The 26,258-nt window shown below is 34.1% G+C and overlaps 1 long non-coding RNA gene across 1 annotated transcript in view; it reads left to right on the top strand.

Moving 5' to 3' along the window:
- The first annotated feature begins 9,010 nt into the window (after positions 1–9,010).
- The window catches only part of LOC109536125, a 28,363-nt gene continuing 11,115 nt past the window's right edge, over positions 9,011–26,258 (top strand). The window contains exons 1-2 of the long non-coding RNA XR_007282066.1: positions 9,011–9,138; positions 14,397–14,449. This is a non-coding gene — a long non-coding RNA (uncharacterized LOC109536125). The remainder of the gene's footprint in view (positions 9,139–14,396; positions 14,450–26,258) is intronic.

Genomic DNA, 26,258 nt, shown 5'->3' with positions numbered 1-26,258 from the left:
TTAACTATTAAATATCTTATGAAATACATGAATATTTGCCCCAGGCAGCAAAGCCGTTGATCAGCTTAGTAGTTTATTTGTTACCCCAAAAGTCTATATGAAAATGACCGATAACAGCAAGTGAAAACAGTAATATTTGGCTTCCAATTATTGATAAGCGAATTCAAACATTTTATTGCTAATTTATTATTGAAAAGCGGTCGTTATTTCCAGCACGTATGCGTATGTTGGTGTTTAAACAGGAATTAGACCAAAAACCGGGGCCTTCTGAAAACCGAGAAAATTAACGTTGCTTGGAACTTTGTTGCAAGACTCCACTAATCGAGGAGGAATCTTCTGCACGCTCGCCTAGAGAGAAAATTATTATCTGCGGTAATAATACGAAGCAGAAATTCCACGCCTTTGCTGAGTACCAGTTTCGTCAATGCAAAGGGTCACGAATTGTATTAAAGCTTGAAATTTCATACATGGTTCTTTGTTCAGGAATATGAACATATTTTAAGCTACTTTCAGAGCTTCTGAGCCTAAACCTGCAATTATTTTTGATGACTACTAATCATTTTGAAACATTCGTTGGTGTTTTAGCCAATCATAAATGAGCAATCCAAGAGAGAACATTTTTTTATTATATGAATTGGTCCCACTAGTAAAACTAAAGCTTTTCTGGAAACGAATTTGCTCATTACTTTTGATTCATTTGAGCAATGACGAATGAACTGAATAAGCTTGTGGGCATATAGCTGAAGAAACTAACCATGAACGTTACAAATGCAGACGACTGCTGAAATTCGATATATTATTGGGGATCATCAACTGATCGCAAAATGAGGCAGCGTAAAGTTTCCACACGAAATCGGCTCTCCATTGTCAAGCGATTTTTTCCATGCGTATCGTACAAACAGGGAATTAAATTAAATTTAAGACCAATTGTCCTTCTCAAGTATATTACGTTTCTAAGCATTGTGAATAATCAACAAGACAGATTTTATTTTACTAAATATTATTGTAAAACGGTTTTCATAAGTAAGAAATGCTGATTTGTTTTCCGTGTTGCAAGCCAGCTGCTGAAATTCCATCAGATTTATAATATAATGTACCTTATGTCACGTATGTTTTCAAGATAGTGTCCATTTTCAGCACATGTGTACCAAAGTGTTTCTACAGCAAAAACAATTATTAAAACCACCTTGGTGATTGCTGCTTTTCAATACGTAATTTGAGTCGAACTTTGTTCAGCTTTTGCAAGTCAAATTTGCCTTTTTAGCCATGTTGGAATTCAAAAACGGACTTATTTGTGCGTACTATTTTCAACCAATTAATTATCAGTGTGTGCACGTATTGGATAAACAATTATTGCAAGAACACTGTCGACTATGAATCCGCATTTTAAACGATTACACGTGTAGGTTCTAAAAGTAAATTATTTATTAAATTGTTAATGTTTTTTTCGGTTCAACGTTGAAGGTGATTCATCAAGCTTCAGACATCAGCCAAATTGTGTTCAGTCCATTATTATACATTTTTTGCTTGCTCTAGGATGTGCACATTTATCTCGCTTTTGTTTGGGCCGTTTGAACCTGGTGATTCATATTTTAATGCTTCTTCTTTGCTTTAACTGGAATAGTGGCATAGCAAAATTTACTTTCTAGCAAGTGATTGAATGTGTGAAAAGCAGAATACATGGCATTTTATATCTTTTCTATAGCCATGAGCTAGTGCACATATGGGATTCAAAATTTGATTCATGACTTCAATATTTCGTCAACTGGGTACTAAAACGACCAAATTTGCCTATTTAGTAGAAAAAATATGGTTTTCACCTAATCTTAGTATATTAATGGATTTGTGAAACGTACATAATTTAGTGCAAATTAACTGCGCTGAATAATAAATTTCATATTCGTGGCGCCACCAACACCTATTCAAGTTTCCAAATTTTTTAAGCAATCCACTATGAAAATGGTTTGGCGACAGCAAATTATTCAGTAGCAAAACTAGTCAATCGATATTGTATTTTTAGAGACAAGCATGTTTCTTTTAATAGTCCAGACTTGCCCTAGATTTTATTATTTGATCATTTTGTGGGAACAGCTAGTCGAAGGACGAATTGAGAAATTTCTTTATTCTTTTGGCGCATTTCTCTAATATTTTAATGAATTATGAAGTACTTAAAAGTTGGTCTACTTCAGTTCATTTGGAGAATTCGGCTTAGTCGATTTTCTTCCTTTGTCTCGTCATTTCTTTTTGTATAGTTGAAATCGAAATCAGTTTAATGAGCTGTTCACACTCTTACACGATTTCGCACAAGTCAAATGATGACCAATAAGTCAAAACAATTTAGGAAAACTTGGAATTAAACAAACAGCTTTCAGTTCGTACCAAATGTGTTGCTATAATTAATCAGTTTGAAGTCGTTTTTGATTCAAATGTCTTAAAAAGTAGCAGTTTTGTGCTGTACCACAAGTGTGTTTACTTGCGTTTAAACTAATCCATAATCGTATAATATAATTGGAATTGCAAATAAGTGGAAGGTTTTACATCGACAATCAATTAATAGATTTGCTAATTTATGGATTTTAGTATGTTTTTACGCCTTTCTTGCGTCTGATACTTTTCCTATCCACCACGTAATTAAAAATCTTCTTCCCCAAAATTCTTCGTGTTCTCAAGCAGTAGTTGGTACCCCATCATTGCCTTTTCTATTTTGATACCACAAATATTTATTGATTTATTTATTTAATGCAAGCTGGGGCCTTTCGTTTGCGTTGTTGTTAAATATCGAAGTCAATTACAACAGCTCTTCAGTTCTAAACTCAACGAGAATCGTTAAACTTGTATCACCATATCGGGTGAGTCTTGAACTTTATGGCGTGCTGTAAGCAGTAGATTGTTTGAAAATTGATTTCAAATTAATTCTCGATCACAGTTAATTTGACAGAGAGATATTTTTCAATCAGCAGTCTATCTGTTATTTAAGCGTACTGGTTGGAAGGTGGTCTCGTTTTAATACTTTGGAATCTTGGTTAAGTGGAATATACATCAAAGAAACGGCTTGTAATTTTCTAAATTAATATTTTAGTGCTTTGATTTTGCGGTTAATTGTTGTTGGTCAGTGGTTGAATGTTCTTTTTATTTGTGACTCTTTCAAGCCATTGAATTTTCTTTGTCTGAAAGCTTTCGGTCACTTGAAGGAAAAATATGAAAATCTTCTACACTTGTTGCATGTTCAACACAAATAGAAGATACGAAAACAGATCATTAGCTCACGGAATTTCGACAGAATTATCGAGGAAACTGGTTATCTATTGAGGATTTTCAAAGATAAACTCTAGCCTGATATATGCTTTCCTAAGAAAAATACTAGCCCCATGTCTTCAACAGATAAGAAGGGTTCTGTTGCAGTCAATGCTTCAAGGGCGAATGCAGCTTTCTAGTCAGGGGGGTCAGAGCATGACTGATTGATGAAAGAAAGGCACTTTAGAGCTAACGGCACATTCTAACAAACAAAATCATTCAATTGAATTTGGAATAATCCCCTTTCGAGAAAATTTGCTGCAATTTAAAATAACTTTTTTTATTATGTACAAGCAAAGAAAGACACTTAAAGTAAAACCACAATTAAAAAATGGATCCTCTGCAGGCAAAAATTATATTCTTCCAAAAATTCGGGTACTCGGCCTTAAATAAATTTTAGCTTTAAGGATTTGGTTGTAAACTAATAGTTTGTTGTAGATGGAAGTCCGCGATTTTCGACCAAGTATCCAGTAGGTCTGTCTGAATAGGATGTGCAGATCTGCAAGTTTGTTTTTGGTGTGGTCGACCCATTTGGTTTTAGCGTCAAGGTTCATGCCAAGATAGTTTGCTGTGTTTTCGTAAGGGATTATATTTCCATTTATTGTTAACCTCTTTGGATTCGAAATTCTTGTGTTAGTGTAGTTTACATGTACGCTTCCGTGAGGTACTCCAAGTCGAATGTGTAATGAAGTCTGAATACCCTAATTCGTGATTCACGCGGAACATTCGTTATTCAGTCTGTTATGTAAGATTTTAACAAGTTGACGAATTACACTGGCAAGAATTTGTTAAGTTTGTAGAGCAAGTTCATGCCAGACTTCACCTCTTCTCCTTCTAGAGCTTTTTCTATGATGTCGATCAGACGATGAACTTGTCCTATTGTTGAGTGTCTCTGCCTAAATCCAACCGGGTGATTCGGTAGTAGATTCTTTTCTTCAATAATTGTTTTCAATCGTTTGAGGAATATTTTTTCAAGTAGTTTTGACATGATAGGCAGAAAAGGAATCGGTCTGTAGGATTTCATTTCTATAGCTTTTTGTCCATACTTTAAAATCATTATCATCTCTGCGATTTTCCAATGAACCGGGACATGCCTCAGTCTAAATGTTGCTTTGACCAACAGTAGTAACATTTTTAGTCCATTCGTAGGTAACACTAGTCAAAGGGATGAGATCGTATCCTGGTGATTTTTTGGGTTGAGGTTGAATTTTAGCTCTCGTTTGAGCTCTTCTAATTGTTTTGTGCCAACTATTTTCTATTTGTGGAGGGCACTCATTTGAGTCTATTGCCGCTTGATTCGGAGTGAAGATATTTTGTGAGTAGCAAAGTATCAGCTTTTTCCTGATCAGTTTTGGCATATTCGTTGTCTTTTTCGGACTCGGAGGAGTTTGTACTTTTATCCGCTATTAGATTTTCCAAGAACGAGTTGTTTGCAGGATTTCCTTTTAGTTGCTGGATAAGCCTTTTAGTTTTTTGAGATTCGGAGTTTAATTTGGTCTTTATCGCAGGATCTCTGGTTGCTTGCCAATTTCGTCTAAGTTTCCTTTTATTTTTTTTACCCGATTTTTTTTACCAGATTTTTTTCAGCAGAATATTTTTATCAGATTCCATCGGTTAGTTAAATCTGGGGGTTTTAAGGGTGACTGTTTTGGTGTTGGTCCAAACCGTTTGTCTGTTGGCCAATACGTTGGTTTACCAGATGAATGTACGTTACATCCAATCTTATCGATGGCCTTTTTCAGCTCTCTGCCTTCGTATTATCCAGTCTCGAGTCCCGAAGTGAGTGTTTTGCGTTGAAATCCTCATGCAGGATGAATCTGTCCCCCATGTGCTTGAGGATGAACAAATAATATTCTTCTTTGAGGTTACGACGAGGGGCCAGGTAGACTGCTCCAACTTTAAGGCGTTTTTTGTTGATGAATCGACTAATACGGTTAGCTGAATTTTATCCAACTGTATGCTGAGATCTTATATCATTATATTTTAAACTATTTTCTATGAATATAGCGCTGCCACCGTTAGGTTGATTATCCGGATGAATACTGTGGTGTATGTTGTATCCATTTATTTTAATGTGACTTTGGTTGGTGAGATGAGTATCAGACATGAAGCACCTATCAATTTTGTTTTCTTTCAGATATACGGAAAATTCTTCTATTCTGTCTCCTATGTTCCAATCCGTAAATCTTTAAGTCATAATTATTTCTTAGATATGCATACTTTTATTTGACGGAATTCTACTCTTAAGTGAGTTTAGTCTGTTCGATAGCRTCTTGATTGATTTTTCCAGCAATTCGAACTTTTTTTCTGCAACTTCTGCATTATAGCTTTCATTAGGGTGAGCGGGTGAGCATTTCATTATCATTTGTGTAATTTTTCCTACTTTCGCTTTACATATTATTCTTAACCATCTGAGCTGGATTAACTTTTGTGTTTGTAAAACTTTGCTTTTGAGTTGAGGTGTCTTCAGAGACCACGTTCGTTCGTTTTTGTTAGAGCTTTCATCTCTCTTTTGTTGTAGCTTTTTGCAACTTTACATCTACTATAATTGGGTGGATGATTTTTCTGGCAATTAACGCACTTGGCTTCCGTGTTTTTTGGCTTTTTACATACATCAGTTAGATGGTTACCTGCATATTAGACACATCTAGGAAACTTGATGCGGTATGCGTTTGTATGGCCATACTCTTGGCGTTTCTTGCACTGGGGATCATTTTATTTGTTCAAAGTGCTTCAATGGTGAACTTCATGCTATTAATGTGTTATATGTGATTAATGTGTATAGATGACGATCTGATTTCATAAACTTTTTTGATGTCTGTTCTGTCGCTGAAAGTTAGTATAAAGAAGGAGAGTCTCTTTTCGACTCTTTCCCCGTTTGATCCTTTCGTTATATTTAGCTTTTGATTTCGAATCCACGTCAGTTGAAAAATGTAGATTTCTTGCCATTACTTTGATGTCTCTCGTTTGTTTATTTTCGTACGTGTACCATTTAAAACTGTTAAGGTTTAGAGCAACATTCTCCTGAAGTCATTTAGTCATTCTCCTGTAGTCATCACTTCTGGCCGTATTTATTTTAACTTTGTTTTAGTTGATACACTTTTTATTGTGTTCAATCTTATTTAATTTTGAGGAACAATTGTGTTCAATATTTTTCAAGGTGGTTTTTTTTCATTTAGTTGTTTAATGTCGTTTGTGTACGTGGGTCGCCAAACTTCTAGCAAAAATGTGTTTTCCAGAAACAAACAGCGCTTTAGGTCTTCGAAAATTTAAACTCTCCTGGCGCTAAAACGCTGACCAAAACAAACTTTGAACTGCAAGAACTTTTTACGCCAAGTATATAAGCTTTGACCGAGTTTTTGAATTTCGGAAAAATGTGAAATTTACCCTGAAACTGACCGAGTTACAGGGTAAAGAGTGGAATAATTTGCAAGTTTGAGAGTTTTACGATTGTCAAGATTCGGAGCCCATTTCCTTGCAAACACTCGCAAAACAAATTTTATTATAGACAGTGAATGTGTCGAGATTCTGTGTCGATCGTTGTATTTTGTTCGGAAAATCGTCTTTTCGACCTTAAAAACATGACCAAGTTTTTTAACCGACTACAATTTTCCCAGATGCAAATTAACAGTTATGCAGAAAATCTCTACATAGAAAACGCTGTTTTTCACAAAAAATGCGACCTTAAATACACAAAGAAAACATTTATAATATTTGCCTTGAAAAATCATCTTTTCGAGCTTCAAACTCTTATGACTTTTAAGTTTCTCAAGTGATTTCAAGTCAACTTTCAACTTTCGTTCGCGTTCGAACGATCCAAATCGGGCCAATATTAAGAGAGTTATTTATTTAGTCATACTGAAGGATCCGATGCGCCATATAATTATAATAACAGCATATAATATGTGTATCAATCGCGTTGGTGTTTGTCATCTTACAAAGTATTTATGTTCTTAAATTATCCATGAAATACTACTATACTATAAATTCTTTTTTCAAATTTTACCATTTCGGAATGCCATGGACCATTTAAAACGAAATAACTACCCTGTTGGAAAATTCTTGAAGCCAAACTATTAAAAAGTTATGGTTGCAACCCGAAGCAAATTCAAAGAACCGCCTATCGCTCACCTGGGGGTTGGAGCTACCTTTGAAATGTCAGAAAAGGAATGATTTACATTTACAGATTATAAACGATGATATTAATTCTGACTTTTCGAGGTTTCTCAAATGTTAAATAGATTTGCAGCTTGAGCGAACAGCAGGTATAAAACAATGCATTTATAATTCGGATGAAATAGGTTGGTTATTAATTTTGTTTGTAAATCAGAGTTGGTGGTAGTCCGTGGGAATTTCGTACATGTACATATATAGAAAACCATCTGTTCGCGGTTCTCCGGGAGAAATTCGATATTTTTAGAGACCATTCATGTATCAAGTGCATCTGCTTTTTTGAAATCATATTTCCTTTTCCATATCGGATCGTCAATCTGCCAATTCATAGCACTTTCAATAAATAACATGTTGGTGTCTTCAGTAAAGCTAAGCACTTGCTAGGGTATGACTAGAGTCACTTGCTAATATCACTCAATTTGAAATTCATATTACCTAAACAGAATTTATGCATTTTCAATCTGGAACCGCAGATAAATTCGGTCCTTTCAAAGTTCCTTTTTGCAACCCATTGTAATGTCAACAGGCAATATTCATAACAAAATATATCTTTAATCTAGGTGATATTTGGAGCGGTGGCTTTTAAGTTGCTATGCTAAATACATTTAAACGATAACAAATCGATTATTTTCTTGTTTGTTTCGACCTTCGCTAAGTCCTTGTGGTCAGGCCAACAATGAAAAAAATTATAACCAAATCGATCTCCACATGATGCTGTTTTAGTGAGAATTCCTCAAGTCAAAATGTCAGACCTCTCTCTAAGCCATCGGATCAAAAATATGCTTGGTCGAACATCGACTCATATTTCGTGTTTCGGAGCGATTTATCTCTGTAATCTTGCAGAGTAATTTCTGGACAGCCGAAAAGAGGTATTCGAAAGGATCTTAAAAGGTTGGAATTAACGTTTTTTAAGCTATTATTTAGCCCGGTGCCTTCGAGTTCTAATCAGGGAATGACTGGAGAATTATTTTAATTATAATTCCAGCTATTTTATTAATCGTTTGTCTAGAAATAATTACACTGAAGTAGGTGGATCAAATGATCTTTTTCTTATTGTTCTTTGCTATTCAATCAGTTGTTTAGGTATTGTTGTTTTCGTTTTTAGTTTTTTCAGTTGTAAGCATTGCCTGTTTTCAAAAGCTGAACCCATTTCCGAAATGTTGGTTCGTTGGAATCGAGAATTTTTCGATTCGCATGAAATTTTCGTCATATTTTCCAGTCGAGCTCGCATATATTTCCCATCGCAAAAAAATAATGAATAAAAGGTGAAATAGCAACGAAATAAAGCGTTGGGTACCATTACTTCCATAAATAGTTGCTAAAGGAAGCGCATTATAATCAAATTAACTGAATAAACATAAAACGGCACCAAGTAAACTATTCAAATGTATCCTCAGTATTTTAATATTTAACGACATCTTCATATTCTCCCTTTTGTTCAAACACAGTGTTGCACGTTTGAGCCCAGTAAAATAAACAACACTGATCACAATCAACAAAAATGCCATACATATTTTATTGTTTACTTTTCGTTTATTGCGCCTTAGTTCGGTTTATTAGCATTTTAACCGGCATTTACGATTAAATGTAGTTAATACAGTGATTTATGAATAGTGTAGGGACATCGATAAGGACACTCTCAAGGAACCAAATTTCTTGCAAACTTAAGTTGTTGCTTAAGTAAAAAACATACACCTACAAGCTTGTGGGAGAAAGTCAGTTTCGACAAAATCCTGTTTTATAAATAAATTTTAAGCTATATCGATTCTGCTCAGTTTTGTGTAACAACGAAATCAGTAGTTTGGCCAATTTCTGACTGAAAATGATTTAAAAAAAATGTTTTGTGAATTAATTTCTGTATTGTTTTTCTGAATGTATAGTTCTTCTATTGAAAATGGTATTTTTGAATAAATAATTATGGCACAATGGCGTGTAAAATAACAAATATATTCAAGACAAAAACACAGCCTTTCAGCCGATTTCGTTTGGAGAAGATTATGGCAAAAAAGACGGTTGCTTTAAAGTTTAGTTCTAAAATTCCATAAACAGAATCAACATTGAAAAGCACAGGTTTCCTGAATTCAAATCGACCGGCTGTTTTGCAGATTAATTTTTTGGTATTCCTAAAACGTTTAAGTTGTCGAATTAAAAATAATGGCTCAGAAATAAAGTTGTATTCGTAGAAGAATGTTAATTAAAAAATGCCAATAAACAAATGCAAATTTAGTTTTTTAAATAATCTGCCCATTAATTTGGACTAACTCAAGAGGATTCACATTATATCAAAATGTCTATAGCTGGTGATTAATAATGATTAGGGAAAAATGTTAAATTAAGAAGGAAACTTCCTATTAAAACGTTAGGGAGGAAGCTGTTTCTTACTTGCCACGCAACAAAAATATGGTAAACTAGAGCTTTTCACGTATTAATAGATTTACCGTTATAGTGATTAAATTAATTAAATTATTAGTTTCCTTTCAACTCTTTTCATAGTAAAAAATCAGCACTTAACTCGGAATGAGTTTGAATTTTTTAGGGACAATGTTTAAAAGCTACTGAGCTTGCCTTGTACGTTCGCCTTGTCTGAATGGCATTTACATTTCAACAATATATAGAAAATCTTGTAACAGTAGAAAATTGGTAATAAACTGTTTGTAATATGCAGACACCCACACTAGTAATTGTAGTAATGGTTCATTCAAGGATTATGGTTGTGGGCAGGTTGTTCAGTTCTTGGTTAAGATCCTGCTTCTTACAGACAGTTTATGAATGATTTTTTCGCTTTGAGACAAGCTAATTATACGACTTACCAAAGGATTTAAAGCTGCTTTAAGGTTTGACAAGATTTACAGAGTTTGAACTTTCAAACGCTTCTAAAGAATGAAGAGATGGAACTATTGAGCATTTTAAATGAGGAAATCAGTATATTTTAGTAGTGCAATATGGAGATTTACAAGATTTTTTGCTTCAAATTTGTTTAAAACTAGTAAAAGCAGTCTCCCCAATATCTCGACTGACGACTGAAAAATGTTATATTTTATTGTAATATGTATATCTGTATGTAAATCTCTTTGAATCTACGACACATTTTCAACATGAATAAATGAAAGGTTTTTAAAATAGACTCAGGTCAAAATATCATGGAAGTTTAAGTTTTTTAGAGACTTTATAACTTATAAAGCGAAGGCACAACGACACTTCACTTCCTTAAAATGTATAGACATTGAGAGCGGGTTTGTAAATTTATAAACGTCCATACATTGTAATCCTTAATGGAAAATTTCCATCCTGAATTTAAGCAGCCCTTGATTACGGAGCATTAAAACACTCTTAGAATTATCCGACTAAATTTTAAAAAAAGTTAAGAGGAAACGTTTGTCTACAGGTATAATTAAGTTGAAATTTACAGACAGAAACCTTCGAAACTATTGTCTCTCGTTCATATTAAATCGACCCAGAATAGCCATAGGTCAGATTGAAAGGGTAATTCTACGTTTTTGATTACGGCATGATAAGCTGAATTCTATGCAAATCCGAACACACACAAAATTTACAATTGAATTTTTATTCAAAGGTTAAGTTAAGGTAGCCAGTTGCTTTACATTATAATGTTAATGGGAACCGATTGACTAGTTTAATAGAATTGCGAGCAATAATTGGTCGTTTTCTATGTCCTTCAAATGACTTTAAAAAGGTCCTGTAAATGTCTGTAAAATCAATGCTGCTACATGGCGAATCTCAAAAAAGGGGGCGCACTAAACTATGCGCTCTTAGGCAAAACGTTTATGTAAATTCTTGGATGGTGTTTGAACGGTTCTTGTAAAATATCACAAAATTATTAGTTTGGGCTCCTCACATGGGCATTTTCGCCCTGAAAAGAAACAGCGAGCATTTATTATAATACCAATTTTAACTCTTGCAATGACCTAAAGATATGGAAAATTATAGATATTTAACCTGGGTTTGATRGAGGTTTTAATATACCATGTTCAAAAACAACAACCAGTGGGAACTTAGCAGATATTAGTCAAGTCTAATCTTCAGTTTTTTTTAGCATTGGATCAGTATTCAATTTTTTCTCAGCCWAMAGAGGGCTGTTTTAGCATAATTAATTCCCTGATAGTTAATTTTAAATTAACGATATTTCCAAAGTTCTTTSTTATTTTTGAATCGACATTCCGAAAATTRAACATCTCGTTATGGCATTACGTTGGCGTTTTAATAACGCTCATTGCCCCGAAAGTTCATTCGTTTCAGATTCAGTCTCTTCTAGTAAAAGATGAAGAAATGTTAAATTTCGTTAAACCCACGTGCCGCTTTTTTAGCGTAGGTAAAATACGGCGTACGTTTTAAAGTACCTACTTTCTTCTTCCGTATTTTAATCCCGTAACAGCCCATATCACCCACACCTGGCTAATAAGATATCTCGAAAAAACTGAGCAGCTACAAAGTGCGTCTCGAGGTTGAAATAAAGACATAAAAACATGTATTTTGTTTAATGCTGGGCCTTGTATATTTTTACGAGTGCGGATCAAGTACTGAAACGGCCATGGTTGCGTAAGCTTGCACTAGCAGATAGATGCTTTGGACGTAATCCATTTTTGAAGAACGCCGTGTAAATTTAGATTCAAAAGTAATTGCATTTTTTATTTTGTATAATTCTCGAAATTCAACCCGAAAGAAAACGAAATTCTGTGGAAGCATGGARTGAGTTTTGCTCTATTTTTTTGCCATATAAAGCGCTTTTCAATCTCGACYGGTGTAGTTGTAATGCATTTTTGAACAACAGCAGGAAAATTTAGWGGCGAAAGATATTGAAAGTTTCAGTTTGAATAATTCTCAAAATTCAGCTCAAACGTCCAACAAAACAAACCAGTGAGGAATCATAACGCGAAGTTTATTACACTCTATTTATTATTGCAAAAGGCGCTCTTTAATCTCTTGCAATTAATGTTTGAACCATGGAACCAGGTTAAATTTAGACGCAAAAATCGTTGCAAGTCTTACTCTGAATAATTCTTAAAATTCGTCGCAAACCTCCAAGGAAACGAACATCGCAGCAATCATGTGGTGATGTTTGCTCTATTGATTGCCACAAAAACCGGGTTTAATAGTAATACATTTTCGAACAATGGTGGGTAATTTTATTCTCGAAATTCATTGCAAGTCTCAGTTTGATACCTCATTGATCTCATACCTCCAAAGATACTAATCGCTCGGCAATCATGTATTGAAGTTTGCAGTGCGGTCTCGCATCTCTACAGGTTTGGTTGTAAAACATTTCTGAAGGAAAKCTGCGAAATCTATTCCCAAATTCTAGGCAARAMKCACTTTSAAAAATTTTCAAAATTCAATTTATTGCTCCAAGGGAACGATTGTCTGAATAATCGTAGAGTGAGKATGGTTCTATTTACTTCAAAATTACGCTCGTTTCTATCAGGACGCGTTTGGTCGTCATAATTTTTGAACCACGGCGGGTAAATTTAGATTCAAAAGTAATTGCATTTTTTATTTTGTATAATTCTCGAAATTCAACCCGAAAAAAAACGAAATTCTGTGGAAGCATGGAGTGAGTAAAGACTAAAGACATTCTAAGTATCACTTTGAATACTTTTTAAWAGTAGGCCCACACTTCCAAGGAAACAAACCTCTGAGAAATCATAAAGTGAGCTTTKCTCTATCTAAATTTGTTTGGTCGTAATACATTTTTGAACAGCGACTGGGTAAATTTAGTCAATCAATGCAAATTTCACTTTGAAAAAATCKAAAAGTTCAGCTCAAACTCAGCTTCTTCAMAGGGTTTAGTTTAGGAGTTAGCTCTAAAGCGTTGGGGAAGGAGARTTTTCKACTGSCSTTAAAGARTATCATGTTRATTATYTAAAATGCTSTTTTCTGATAARAARAATCGATGAGTTTRARGMMAAATCATTCGGGKTGTTTGRTGGTGGGAAATGAAGTAATTTTGATTCCATGGGGTCCTATTCAATTTTACAAAAAATTGTTTAATTTTTTGGATATTCACGTTTTTGTCTATGTGAAAGCTAAAAGGAAAAAATGTTATCGTTCATTACAGCTTTACTCACACTTCAAAGCAAATCTTAAGCGAAACGGAAAAAATTACTGAAATTGTATTACTTTTTGAATAAAATAGCGAATTATCAAGAATGATGATTATACAAATGTAATTTTGCTTCGAACACCGCACTGTACTTTGCTTTAAAAGCTTTAGTGGTCAATATTATACCTATTATTAGTCAATAGTTACTAAATTTAACATAATATTATTCTCCCATTCGAGCTTATTACTCGAACAAACTTTTTCAAACCTTAAAAAAGTTATACCATGAAGACATTTGAAAGTTTCTCTGCTTGTTCGACGAACATTTGTTCATAAATTCGTCGACTGGAATTGAAACCATTGAAACGCACAGGGAACTTTATATAGTATGTATTTAACACCCTGTGTATGCAAACAGCCCAACACATTGTCATGAATTAATGATTGCTTATAGAGACAACATATTAAGAAAATATTTACAACTTTTTCTTTCGCATATGGCCGTTTGACTGGAAAGGGAAGGAAATCAGATCACACGCAAAGTTAATTTTTTACTTCATTCTTTGGAAATCGTTAATATGTTAATTGAGCAATTTTGACTTCACTTTGTACTTTTTAGTAAAGAAATGTTATAAACTCTACTTGCTCGTTTGAAAAAACCTATTGAAAACATGTCTGCAATTTTTTCTTTTGCATATTGCTTGTTTAACTTGCTCTTGCGAGGAAATCAGAACAGATGTATAAACAAAGGATGTTTTTTAGTTTATACTTATATATAGTTCTTTTTAGGAAAGAAATTAGTTGAATTATGATAAAACTTTGCTTATACGTTGAATCTACGAAGTAATGTAAAAGTAACTTTCTTTTTCAGATGCAGCAAGTTTTGCAATCAAATCTTCATATCTGACGACACTACTAGATAAGGTAAGTCGTTCTAATATTCGAATTTTTATGCGAAACTGATCCCAGTTCCTCGTAAGCTTGCAGATATTTCTACCGCCATTTATTCATCGAAATTATCGAGTTTTCGTTTGTAATAAAATAACATCTTCATCATTCTGTTTCACGCTGATATCGGACTAGGTGTATGCTCCAAAAAAAAGATCTATCTCCAAATTTCCACCACAACTTATATTTACAAAGTACTCGACCCGTAGTTCATGGTTATTTAAATAAGGCCTAAAGTCGATGTGGTCTCTTTAAACCGAAAACAAGTTTCGTATTTCCTAGATGCCACGTGCGACCCGACCATTCGAAAATATGGGCTCTTAGAAAAGCCAGCCGGGCCCATGGTTGTGGGCTGCAGTCGGTTTCTAATAGTTTATCACATAGATGCCAAGTTGTCTATGGTATAAAATCGTATTTTTTCGATAAAACCCTGGCTCACTTGTGATCCGAATGGAAAATGATTGAGTGTTGTGAACGGATTTCATTTGCACCAATTTGGAAGTGAGAGCTTGGCGAAAAGCTTACAAAACCGGTGCTAAATGAAGCTTTCTTAAACCGTATGCTTGCAGTTTGGGAATTAATAAAAAAAGCATTCTCAAGTCTTCCGGTTGCCAAAAAAACGGAGTGTGCTGCAACAATTGAAACCAACTGATTGGAATGCAAAGTGAATCCTTGGCGCTGAGCTTGGAAGCTCGATGAAAACACGCACTCTTCTACTACCACAAATTTGAAAATGGTACCAACATTTTTTAAAAATATGAGTTACTGTTGCATAACCACTTTGCCTCATAGAAGTCAGAATATATTGAACAAATTCCGCTCCATTGTTCTGAGAAAAGCACCACTCGCTCCTGTCCAATACACACTGACCAAATAATTTTGAAAGTCACCCATTTGCAACTTCAGAAAAGTCAAAACTTTTCCCCGCTTTTACATAACTGCAATCAAAATCTGCACCTTTTCTTAAACTATAAAGTAATGGTTGTGCTTCTGGCCATATGGCAACGCAGGAGCACAAAGAAATCTTAACGCCTACTGCACTAAAGTGCATGCATGTCGCTGTAAAATTGCGTCACAGAATTGTAAAACAGTAAATTTTGAAAAAGTTGAATGGAATTAATTGGTATCTGGCAAGCCTTGGTCTAGTAAATCGAAATGCTAAGTATGTACCTACTTGTTGTAATTCTCTATCGGCCACTGAATTTAAAGTCCATGAAGCATGTCGACGTGTAAACGGTCAACAGTTTCTTCGTTTTGTAATAAATACGATCAACTATTATTCGACGAATCGATTGACCCTAATTTCAGAGGGAGTAATGGATTTATTTATTATAAATGAGCGTTCGTTTCGGTTAATGGACAAGTACAAGGTCCTGGTGAAGATTTGAATTATTCAGTTGAGGGTATTTATAGACTTTATTATTGGACACTTACAGTAATAACTTACTAATCTGAAAATAACTATTTTAGCTAGTAGCTTCCTCGACAATAGATTGTAAAGCTATATCGCCATAAAGACAAAATGTGTTATTAGTTACAACAATTAGAAAAACATTGCCAGTTAAGCTATCAATTTAAACCTTTCAAACATTACAAAGGGAAAAGATTAACTTTATGTCCTTAAAAGCATTAGGTTTAATCAAGGTGCTTTCAGCAGACAAATTTACCTGATCTTTAAACTCAAACCTCTCTTTGGAAGAATGCAGACAAATAAGCCTTTTCAATTATCAAACGAAAGAGAAATCCGTTAGGTAGCCTTCTTAAGCACACGTACCAAGAACTGGACTTGTTCATATTGACAGTCACTTTTAGCGCAGATGATACCAGGTAATGAAAGTTTATTTGCACCTTCACAATTCAACTTGCTGCAAAAGGGTTTCCAGTCCTTTTTTGAATTTTTCAGTATATGCACAAAGAAGTATGTAGAATTGTACGAATTGAATATTTTTTCTCGATTTCTCAGAGTTTACATAGATGAAGAAATCTATTTAAGAGGAACAAAATGTTTAATTAATAGGTAAATCCTGCCCATTTTACCGACATGTATAGCTAGTCCTCTAGGCCTGAATGTAATAAAAATAAATTACATCCATAACGAAAAACGCAAAGTTAATAAATAGTAGTGGAACTTGAAACAGAAAAAAATCAATCTATTTTCAACGGTCATTAAGAACGCTTATAGACCATATTAAGTTATGGAACCATATTAAGACTAGGAATAACATTTGCTACAATGTATAAGAGTAAATCATTGGAAATATATTTTATTTTCTCAATTCTTCTTAGTAAATTGTGCTTCATCTGGATCAATATGATTCGTTATTGCGTCTGCTTAAACTTATGTATTGTTAATTTTGCCAAATACTTAAGTATGCAGTGTTTTTCCATCCAGAAGACCAAAAAAGAAATAAAATATGCCTTACTTCAAATTTGCAAACTTGTTGTTTTATTACAACGCAGAAAGCTACATTAGTGATGAGTTGTCAGTTATGCAACTTTGTTCTTTGTATTATTTAATTATTTTTTAATCTGTTTATTATTTTGAATTTTTTCGTACTTAAATTGGTGTATTTGCAAACCGTAAAACTATTATAGTTTTCACAAGTGAAAAGATTCGTTAGTGGATGGGCGGTTGACCTTTGGTTTTTTACAAAGCACGTCTTATTGTCTTTTTATTATTATTTGTCTACATTATTCCAATTGATTTTTGACGATATTTGCTAACTGATTTCTTATATTTTCTATAAATTTGTTATTTATATATTCGTGTTGTAAATATTTAAACTTGTGTGGCACCGTTCCTGCCGTTAACAATTCGTTGACCGATTTTCACCTCATGTCATTATTTGCTTAAACAACTTAAAACAGGTCGTCCGAAAACGATGTCAGAATGTTTTCGATCAAAAAATCTCAGACAATACTATCAGCGTTTCCATCAATCGCTTGAGAATCGGCGTATTATACGAAAAACCATCGAAACAACCATAAACATGAAAACACTCTGTATTTCGTGTAGCAAAGTCCGAAGGAGTTTGGTTCTTCCATATTCGATTTCGATCCCACGTACAGATATGCGCTGCGATAAGATTGGATGGAGAATTCAGCTTTTTCGGGATCTTTCAAATAATTCTGCGCCTTTTTTGGCATTTTTAGTATTGGCGAGAATGGTCTATTAGTGTCCACTTTAGTCGATTTATTTACTAGTCATCGGACTTTGAAGGAGATTCACAAGTGTTTGAATCGAAATTCGAAGCATGAGGTGAGAATTTGAAAATCTACAGCGTACAAAACAAAAACAATGTTTTATATGTTATTTAGATACATAAAATTTTTTATTTTGATTTATTTTTCTGACTGCGTGTAATTGTTATTATATTATTTTCTTTTCGGGGCTCCAGTCAAAGTGTGAAATATTTTTTTTGTATATCGTTTATTTCATTACTGTTCGGCGAGACAACAGCGCCATCAGCAGATTTTAAAATTTATTCAAACCCATAATTGGGAAACATTATATTCATTTGCTGTCTTGAACCTTCAATTTGCTTTTTTTTGTTTTCTTAAAAACATTGAAGGTTCAAGACAGCAAAGACCTAAATGTATATGTTTCCCAATTATGGGTTTGAATGCATTTTAAAATCTGATGATGGCGCTGTTGTTCTCGCCGAAACGTAACGAAATAAACGACATACAAAGAAAATTACTTCACACTGTGACTGAAGCCCAGGAAAGAAAATAATATAATACATTTTTTTATAATATAATTTTTATCCCTAGAAACCAGACGTAAAATGTTGAATTTAGCATGGTAAATCAATGGAATGTTCGAATCACTTCCTTTAAATAACCTTTTCTTCCTATATTTATAAAAAAAATCGCTTTTTTGATTTAAAAAAAATATAGGTTGTTTTGCACATTTCTTGCTTCACTTTTCCCTCTTTTTGAATCTTTTGAATCGTTTCCTTTAATTGAGTTTCTTCTTGAGTTTTAATAATAAATATTGATTTGTGTTTTCCAAGTTGTCCAATGAATCGAAAGAAAACACTGCGAATGTATTGCAACTCTTGCACCAATTGAAGAAATAATACTTTCAACGCCTAAAGTAAATTGTTCGCTTTGCACTGTGGAAATTGTGGCGTTATTACATGATGACTGTTTCTTTATTATAATGTTTTAATCGTTTTCTTTCCTTCAGACTTAAAAAAATAAACAGTATAAATTTAGTTGTTAGTAAAACATATTTTTTACTTAACAATAAAAAAAATTGCATGTTTTTATAGTACCTACTCTCAAAAGAGATAAGCTTACGGGGAATTTTCTAGTAACTGATGATAACTCTTGGGGTTTGAGGCCGTGGTGAACTGTTTCCACTGGTGAAACGTTTCGCGAGCCCGAGGGACTTGCATCTTCAGATGTGATTGGCTCGAAAGCTTATACTGATCTCAGAAAAACTCTAAATTCACAATAAATTTCACATACCTTTCATTCGAAAGGTAACAAACTTTCTATAATCTTATTTAGTTTACTAATAAATTTTATTATATTTACACTGATATTTTATTGTACTTTTGATGGAAATACACAAATCAAAAATGCACATTTTTCAAAGGAAATGTGCAACGGATAAAATCTAAAGCAATCGAAAACTTGATATTTTAGTAAACAAGGAGTAAATAGAATTTGAAATTTTGACGAGAAAAATTTATATTCTCATTAGAAAAAATCGAGTTTGAAGTTTAACGAGAAAAATGTATATTCTCATGACAATAATATGGAAGTATCTAATGGACTAGGGAACGAGTTTTGAGTTCCTGCCATACCATAAAAAGAACAAAAAGTCAGCAGGATCGCACATGGAGTACAGTTTACACATTCCGAACGGTATATTTTTTAAAATAAAATTTAAGAGGAAAACTGTAAACCCATATTCGGTTTCCAACAACTACCCGAGAATCTGCCGAATACAACGGCCATAAATCTGGGCAACTCGACAAAACGCCCTGTACCGTGGTTCTTTCTTTGAAGTTCCTCCAAACCAAAAACTCGAAGAATTCCCTGATAATGGCTCGGCCTGTCGCGGTCAGCGGTACTGCTAAAGCAGGAATTTAGTAAGAAAACTGCTGCCATTGTACGTCCACTTGCATAGCCACGTAATTGCGGTAAATATATAATTGCCACTCAGATATGCAGTGCAGAATTTCTGTGTACGTAGCTGGAAGTTTTCAACTCATGCAGGACTTTTTGCCATAGTCGACGTTATACTTATAATATTTTAACAAGGCTGAAATCAACGCTCGCTTGAGTAATTATAGTTAATTTTTGACCATTATCTTTGTTACTGTAATCTTACTTCTTCTTTATCTGAATGCACCAGCTTAATTACTCCGAAACTTCTGTCGGCCATTGAAATCCATTCTTTATAGCACAAGAAACGTAAATGATAAACTCTTTACCAATATCATGTCATAACACAACTCTTGAAGGTTTGAAACAACCGTACTGGTTATATGTTATACAACAACCTGCAGTCGAACTTCGTTCCAATTTTAATTTAAATTAGTCATTGTTCTTTCGGCTGCGAACACCCGGTATCAAACCAGCTCATCATTCGAGCAAAGCACGTCCAGAGTTTTTATTCGTGATCAATCCGGATTTGAAGGTGTATGTGGTTGATTTTTTTCCTGTTGTTGGCGTTAATTTAATTTGTTTTAGTTGATATTTTCAAATTGGCGATAAATGCTGTTTTTTCGCAAAATTTGCTATATTTGGCTAATGAAAATGATTATAAACAGGAAAGTTGTCGATTTGTCAGTTTAATGTTGTCAGTATAATATAAACAATTTCATTTTCTAATGTCTATTTCTTTTTTTTTTCAATTTTCTAAAAATTTTTGGGTTAGTCTATTATCTAAAGATTTTTATTTCTAGATTTTCCATATAAATATAGACCCAAGGTTCCTGCACTTATACAATGCGTCCCAGAAGTAATGTCTTTTTCCTCTTTTTCAGTCTTCTTCCATTTGTTTTTCGACATAGGCATATTCGTGTTTCTTCCACCATCTATCCAGCGCCTTTGTGGCCTACCTCTACTTCTCGTTGTTTCTCTGGGTCCCAAAGTACAACCTTGATGGTCCATTTTTCACTGTTCTAGCGTGCAACATGCTCTACCCAGCTCCACTTTAACTCTGCCACTTGTGATAGTAAGTCTGTAACTCTGGTCCTTCTTCTAATCTCTTGATTTTTCACTCTATCTCTGGTTTGATAGCTCTCTGAGCCGCCCTCAAGCGATCAGCACTCTGCCGAGTCAGTGCTGTTCAAGGCAAGAAACTAATTTAAAAAACAACAAAAATTCCTCGGATGTTTATGGGCGGAACATGAAAATGTAGTCCCTAAGCAAAAAAATCGCCATTAGCTCCCGCACTATTAATTTCGTAAAAAGGTGAATACCACCTTTTTAATGCATTTTCAACTGCTCTATCCAGTGGCTCAAAATTTCATCGTTCTTGGTTTATGATATCTGAGTTTTGGTGAATTTTTAACGATTTTTCCGAAGCCGGTAAAGATGGAGATTTGAAAATTTAACCTACCTAAAAGTGCCTTTCTACAATTTGATTAGACAACAATAACTAAGAAAAAATTATCATTGGATTGGCGAATTGACGAAATAAAAATTAATTGTTGAAATAAAGGGAAACTAGAGGCAAATGCTAGGCAACTAGGTGAAAAAGCATTTGAGCGCAATGAAAACGAAGAAAAAATAGGTGGCAAAATGACCACTTTGTGACATATTTCTGGTTCATATGTGAAGAGCTGCTGTAAAAAATTGAATAATTATTCCTGTTAACTAAAAAAGCATTTTCGATTTCCCCTCGCTCAATGCTTCAAGTGTGGAATTTTCAAAACATGACTGCCATTGGTTTCTGGTCACCGGAAAATAATATCAGCATCTTATAATTTTGCATTTTCTGTACAGTTAGAACTCTCTTCTTAAAGTATCAAATTTTTATAAATTATCCGTAAAACTAGTATTCGGAGAATAATGGGCTTTAATTTACTTTTGCATATATTTTATTTATAATAAATAATTCCAATAAAGTCCTAAGTAGTGGAAAATGAAATAGTTTATTACCCATTTGCGTCAATTATTTTTCATACCACCTGCTCTGTATTTTTCTGCAAAGGAGCTCTTAAAATTTCGCTAATGAAAGAAATAAGATTATAAAGAAACATGACGAAATCTGTTTTATATGCAACCGATCCACTTCTGGAATATCGCGTGTGGTCAAATATAAATAACGAGTAAAAACACGATCGGTAACGGACCAATGGCGTCGTAATCTTTGAGAAAATCAACCATTTTTCGAACACGTCAAATTTCCTTAAATTATGGTTTGTACAGGCCGCCCAGAATTGCCTTCGGGCATCGCTCAGATTGTTTACTCGAGATCGAACCGAACGTGGTAACGGTAAATTTCTTCGGGGATTTTCTTCCGTAAAATCGAGACAAAATATGAACAACATCCACATAGCCAATGGCTGTTTCCATTTCACCGGCAACTCAAGATGAAAAATGCGCAAATATGATTAGTGTGATATTTTGCCAAACCCAGCGCATTATTTCTAGTGCAGCTGACCATAGCTGGAACTGGAAGCTGATTTGGCTATTAATCTAAAGCCGCATTTATTGGAGCATAACATGTACCTTTGTATAAGCAAGTAAAAATAATAAGCAAACATGTGTGTTGAAACTACCGGCAAAAGAGGTAGTCAGTTGAGCAGAACAAGTAAGGTGGAAAATATCTTCGGTAAAAATAAGCCTGAGGTCTGTGTTAAGTAATACTTTAGGTCTAGAGCACTGCTTTCAGAGAGAGTGATGGGGAACTTTCTTGATAATCATTTAAATTAATAACTGACATTCTTCAAAATATATTTTTATTTTATGAAGGGTTTCACTGGGTTTCATCATACGTGCAGATTTGGGTACATTGTGAGTTTTCGGGCGTTTGGACCAAAGCAGAAAATATTTTCTTTCTAGCGCAAGCACGAGCCGCTTTCATCCTCAGAGGTGGTTTGCTCGAGAGCATCCGAGACTCTATTTCGCTCTTTCCTGTATTGAGCTATTGGGTATTTTCAGTGTTTAGTGTCATTGTTTTGCTTTTCTGTTAATATTGTTTTAACTTATTTCTCTCCTTTCCACTTTCTTCTCTTATTAGGATTGTATGTTAAATGTAATTGATGTGTTCTTTGTTCAAATGTTCCGCCCCTGTCGACTTTCTCACTTGTTCTAATTTATAGTTTCTTTGATGTTCCGGGATCCTGGTTTGAACTAATCTTTTCGTGGTTTCTTCATAGACGCTTCTACAAAAGCATGGCATTCGGTAGGTTTCGATAATTGCAATTAAAAGCCCTTTGCTCAAAGTTAGTTGTGGCCGTGAGGTTTATTTTTATATAAGGTGTTCCCACCAGCCTACGAATTCTCCCCGTTTCTCTTGGAGTAAATGCTTTGCATATTGTTAACAAGTGCATTGTTCCAAGATTTTTCTGGTCTATGTCTGTGAAGGTTTGCATGATTTTTTCGTTTTGACTTGACTTCTTCACTTTATCTATTTTCATAGGAAATGTTGCCTATTTAGGTGGTCTGGAAACTTTTCTAGGTTGTTCCGTTGATGTTCCACATACATTTCGGTTCGCTTGAGAGTTGCGCTGCTCAAGATTGTGTGTTCGAATTTTTTACACTAGATTTGAAAAGATTGAATGAATTGAATGAATACTTTACAGTAAGATTGAAAGGAAACCTTGCAAATTACAGAAACTGTACTAAACTTGAATAAGAAAAATGTGAAAATGATAAAAGTCTTCAGTTTGTATTTGTTGTTCATACATAGGATTATTTGAAGTTTGCTATCGGCAAAACATTTACTTACTACGAGCCTGCTAAGTTCACATTCATGTTTCATTGGTAGGACCCTGCTCTTTTCAACGACAAAAATCTAGAACACGCTTTGTACATCTCTAAATAAATACTTCATAAGTCCATGCCTAAATAGTACCCTTACCAGATGGTAGACTTGAGCAATCTTGCCTTAAGTAGTATAACATACGCATAGAAGATGTAGGAAACTGAGTCCAGAATTGAAGAAGAAAAAGGAATACAGTTATACTTTATTTAACGTTTCGTTGGAGCGTCTCAAAAGCATTACGGTCATTCATTATTTATAGTGCATCGACCAACTCTCTAGAAACGTGTAGGCTTATTATCGATATTTCTATATAAACATGAATTCAGGCAATTTATGAGGAAAAATTTTAGATTCTGCTTCTGGTCAACGCTGCAGACTGACAACGTATATTCGAGTTAAGAACGTTTTACAATGATAGCGATTTAAATAAGAAGAGCGTCCTAATTCCGGTTTTATTAGCAGAACATCACATTTCATAAATTCAATTTTCACGAAGTTGAAGAAAGATACTGAAGTGCTTACTATAAAATATCATCAATTCGAATTGATATAAGCTAAAGAAAAGCTTTAATCCTTATCATTTAAACGGATTTTCGTTAAATAGTTTCTCGGCCTTAATCTAGTATATTACGTCGTAACGGAATTTTCATTACCCGGAGATAAATAATCTCGTTAACAATCTAGGCTTATTACTGTTGACACTACAATCACAAGTGGAACATTTAAAACGTATTTTTTGCTCTTCATCAAACACTGAAAGTAAACAGTCCAAATTTGATATCAAGGTAAATATTGTTGCCTTAACTCCAACGGTTCAAAGATAATGCCTTTGTTCGACTATAGGTTTGGTTCTTCAGGTCGTGTGCATTTGTTTCGGTTATTATCAGATGAAACGGATTTCAAACATCTTTCTTATCCATCCACGCAGCGAATTCACATTTCCAAGCAACATTTCCCAACGCGTACTATTAGATTGTTGCATTTAGCATCGTGCAACTTACACTGTCATATTCAAATCCTTATGAAATATTGGATAGGTAAAGTAGGCGTTTTTCCGTTTTTATTCTTGCTTCCTACACCAAAAGCTTCAGGTTTCGAAACTGTGTCAACGGCAGATAATTCAGTTTTAATGTCTAGATTAATTAAACCAATGCCAGTGTTAAATAAGCGCGTATTTTTAGCTGAACGTTGATTAGTTTTTACTTTCCAGTAGGCAGTAGGTGTCGAATGGTACATAATATTTGCTAATTTGCCACTGTCTTACCTTTAGAAGCAACTTTACCAAGACATTTACATGAAAAATAAACCAGAGTCTATAAAAACATGGGAATTAACAGAACTAATTGAGAACATGCATGATTATGAACGGAGTTACGCGAAAGGGGAGATTAAAAGTTGAGGAAATCCATTAAACCTACATTTATTGATGTTTTCGTTCGTTCGAAAATAATATTAAGGCGGAAATTAATTTCATACTTTTGGAAATTAATTATTTAGACACAGTATTTCTTGTTTGTCTCCACTGTTCTTACTAAACTAGCTCTTTTAATTTTAGTTTGTCTCTTCTGCAGAAATTTAGCTTATCGGAAAATGAAATTGTTAAAAAAATAAAATAGGAAACGAGTTATATAAACGCAGGTATGTTTAGATTTAAAAATTATTAATTTTTTGGAAGCAGCAAATAAGAAACAATTGAGAAAGATGAAACAGCTGCACAATAACATGGTTACTTAAGATTTTATTTTTTTTATTTAAGGAAAATCACAAATAGTGATGCTTCGCGCCGCCCCTTTGGCGCGGACATTGTCGAGATCTTGGTGTCTATTTATAATTTGAACCAGAACTTAGAAGAAAATTATCCTGTTAATTCTGTTCAATTAGCAATTAAAATAATAATTTGTCCAGTATTTTTAGGTCTAAAGCTGAAAATACTATTCATTAACTATCTTTGGTTGAAGGTGATATTTTTTATACTTTCTTTCTACAAACTGTACAGTGAGAATCACTTTTTGCTGCTCTCATCTTCGATGACATTTTACCCAAAAAAATCTGCAAAGTTTCGATCTTTTAACGATCGATAAAGCTGAAGCTTTCCACCCCCATGGCCCCTTCTTTGTGGAAGCCGCCAGTATCGAGATTCGCTGGTCACGCTGGTCACGACAACCGTGATCGTATCGAGCAAAATGCTCGATTACTCCGAAGAGTACAGGCGGCTTTTCCTATTATTTTGCACGAACTCTTTGGGAGATTAACATCTGCTCGGTATTGCAGAAAATAATGCGATGGATATGAAAAGTCCGAAGATGCTTCTCGGTTGCGAGGAATTCCAGCAGTTTTGTACTCATTTAGTTAGAGATGAGTTTTTTTAAGGATGATTAATGCTCTTGAGAGCTTAAGTAATTTTCTCCATTAATTTCCGACTGGCAGTCTAGCGGGCTGGTTTTGAATATTGCAGTGTCCAAACAAAGCTCTTTAGCTTCTTGCTATACATTATTCCGTCTTCAGAAATAACGGAAAAGTTTCCAAATCTGCTTAAAACTAGATCTTATTCTGTCTCTTTGTATCTACCACGACATCGCACTATTTCGCTGTTCTTTTAGATTGCTGCTTTTCTTATTATGGTTCTTGTGTTCTTGTTTACATATTTTTTGAAGTAATTCTGTATATTTCTAGGATTTGACTTATTTGCCTTTTAAACTAGCGGTTGTGTTAAAAATTGAGCTTTTAGTTTGCCAATTTTGCAACTTGATTACCTGCTTGTTCCTCATAAAATGGCTCACAAACTCCTTGATCACAAAATACCGCTTTTAATTACAAACTGGTAAATTA

Source organism: Dendroctonus ponderosae, unplaced genomic scaffold (genome assembly GCF_020466585.1).
Source record: "Dendroctonus ponderosae isolate FM_Combo_2020 unplaced genomic scaffold, Dpon_F_20191213v2 Dpon_F_20191213_8, whole genome shotgun sequence".
Lineage (NCBI taxonomy): Eukaryota > Metazoa > Arthropoda > Insecta > Coleoptera > Curculionidae > Dendroctonus > Dendroctonus ponderosae.
This window is presented reverse-complemented; position numbering and strand designations above follow the sequence as displayed.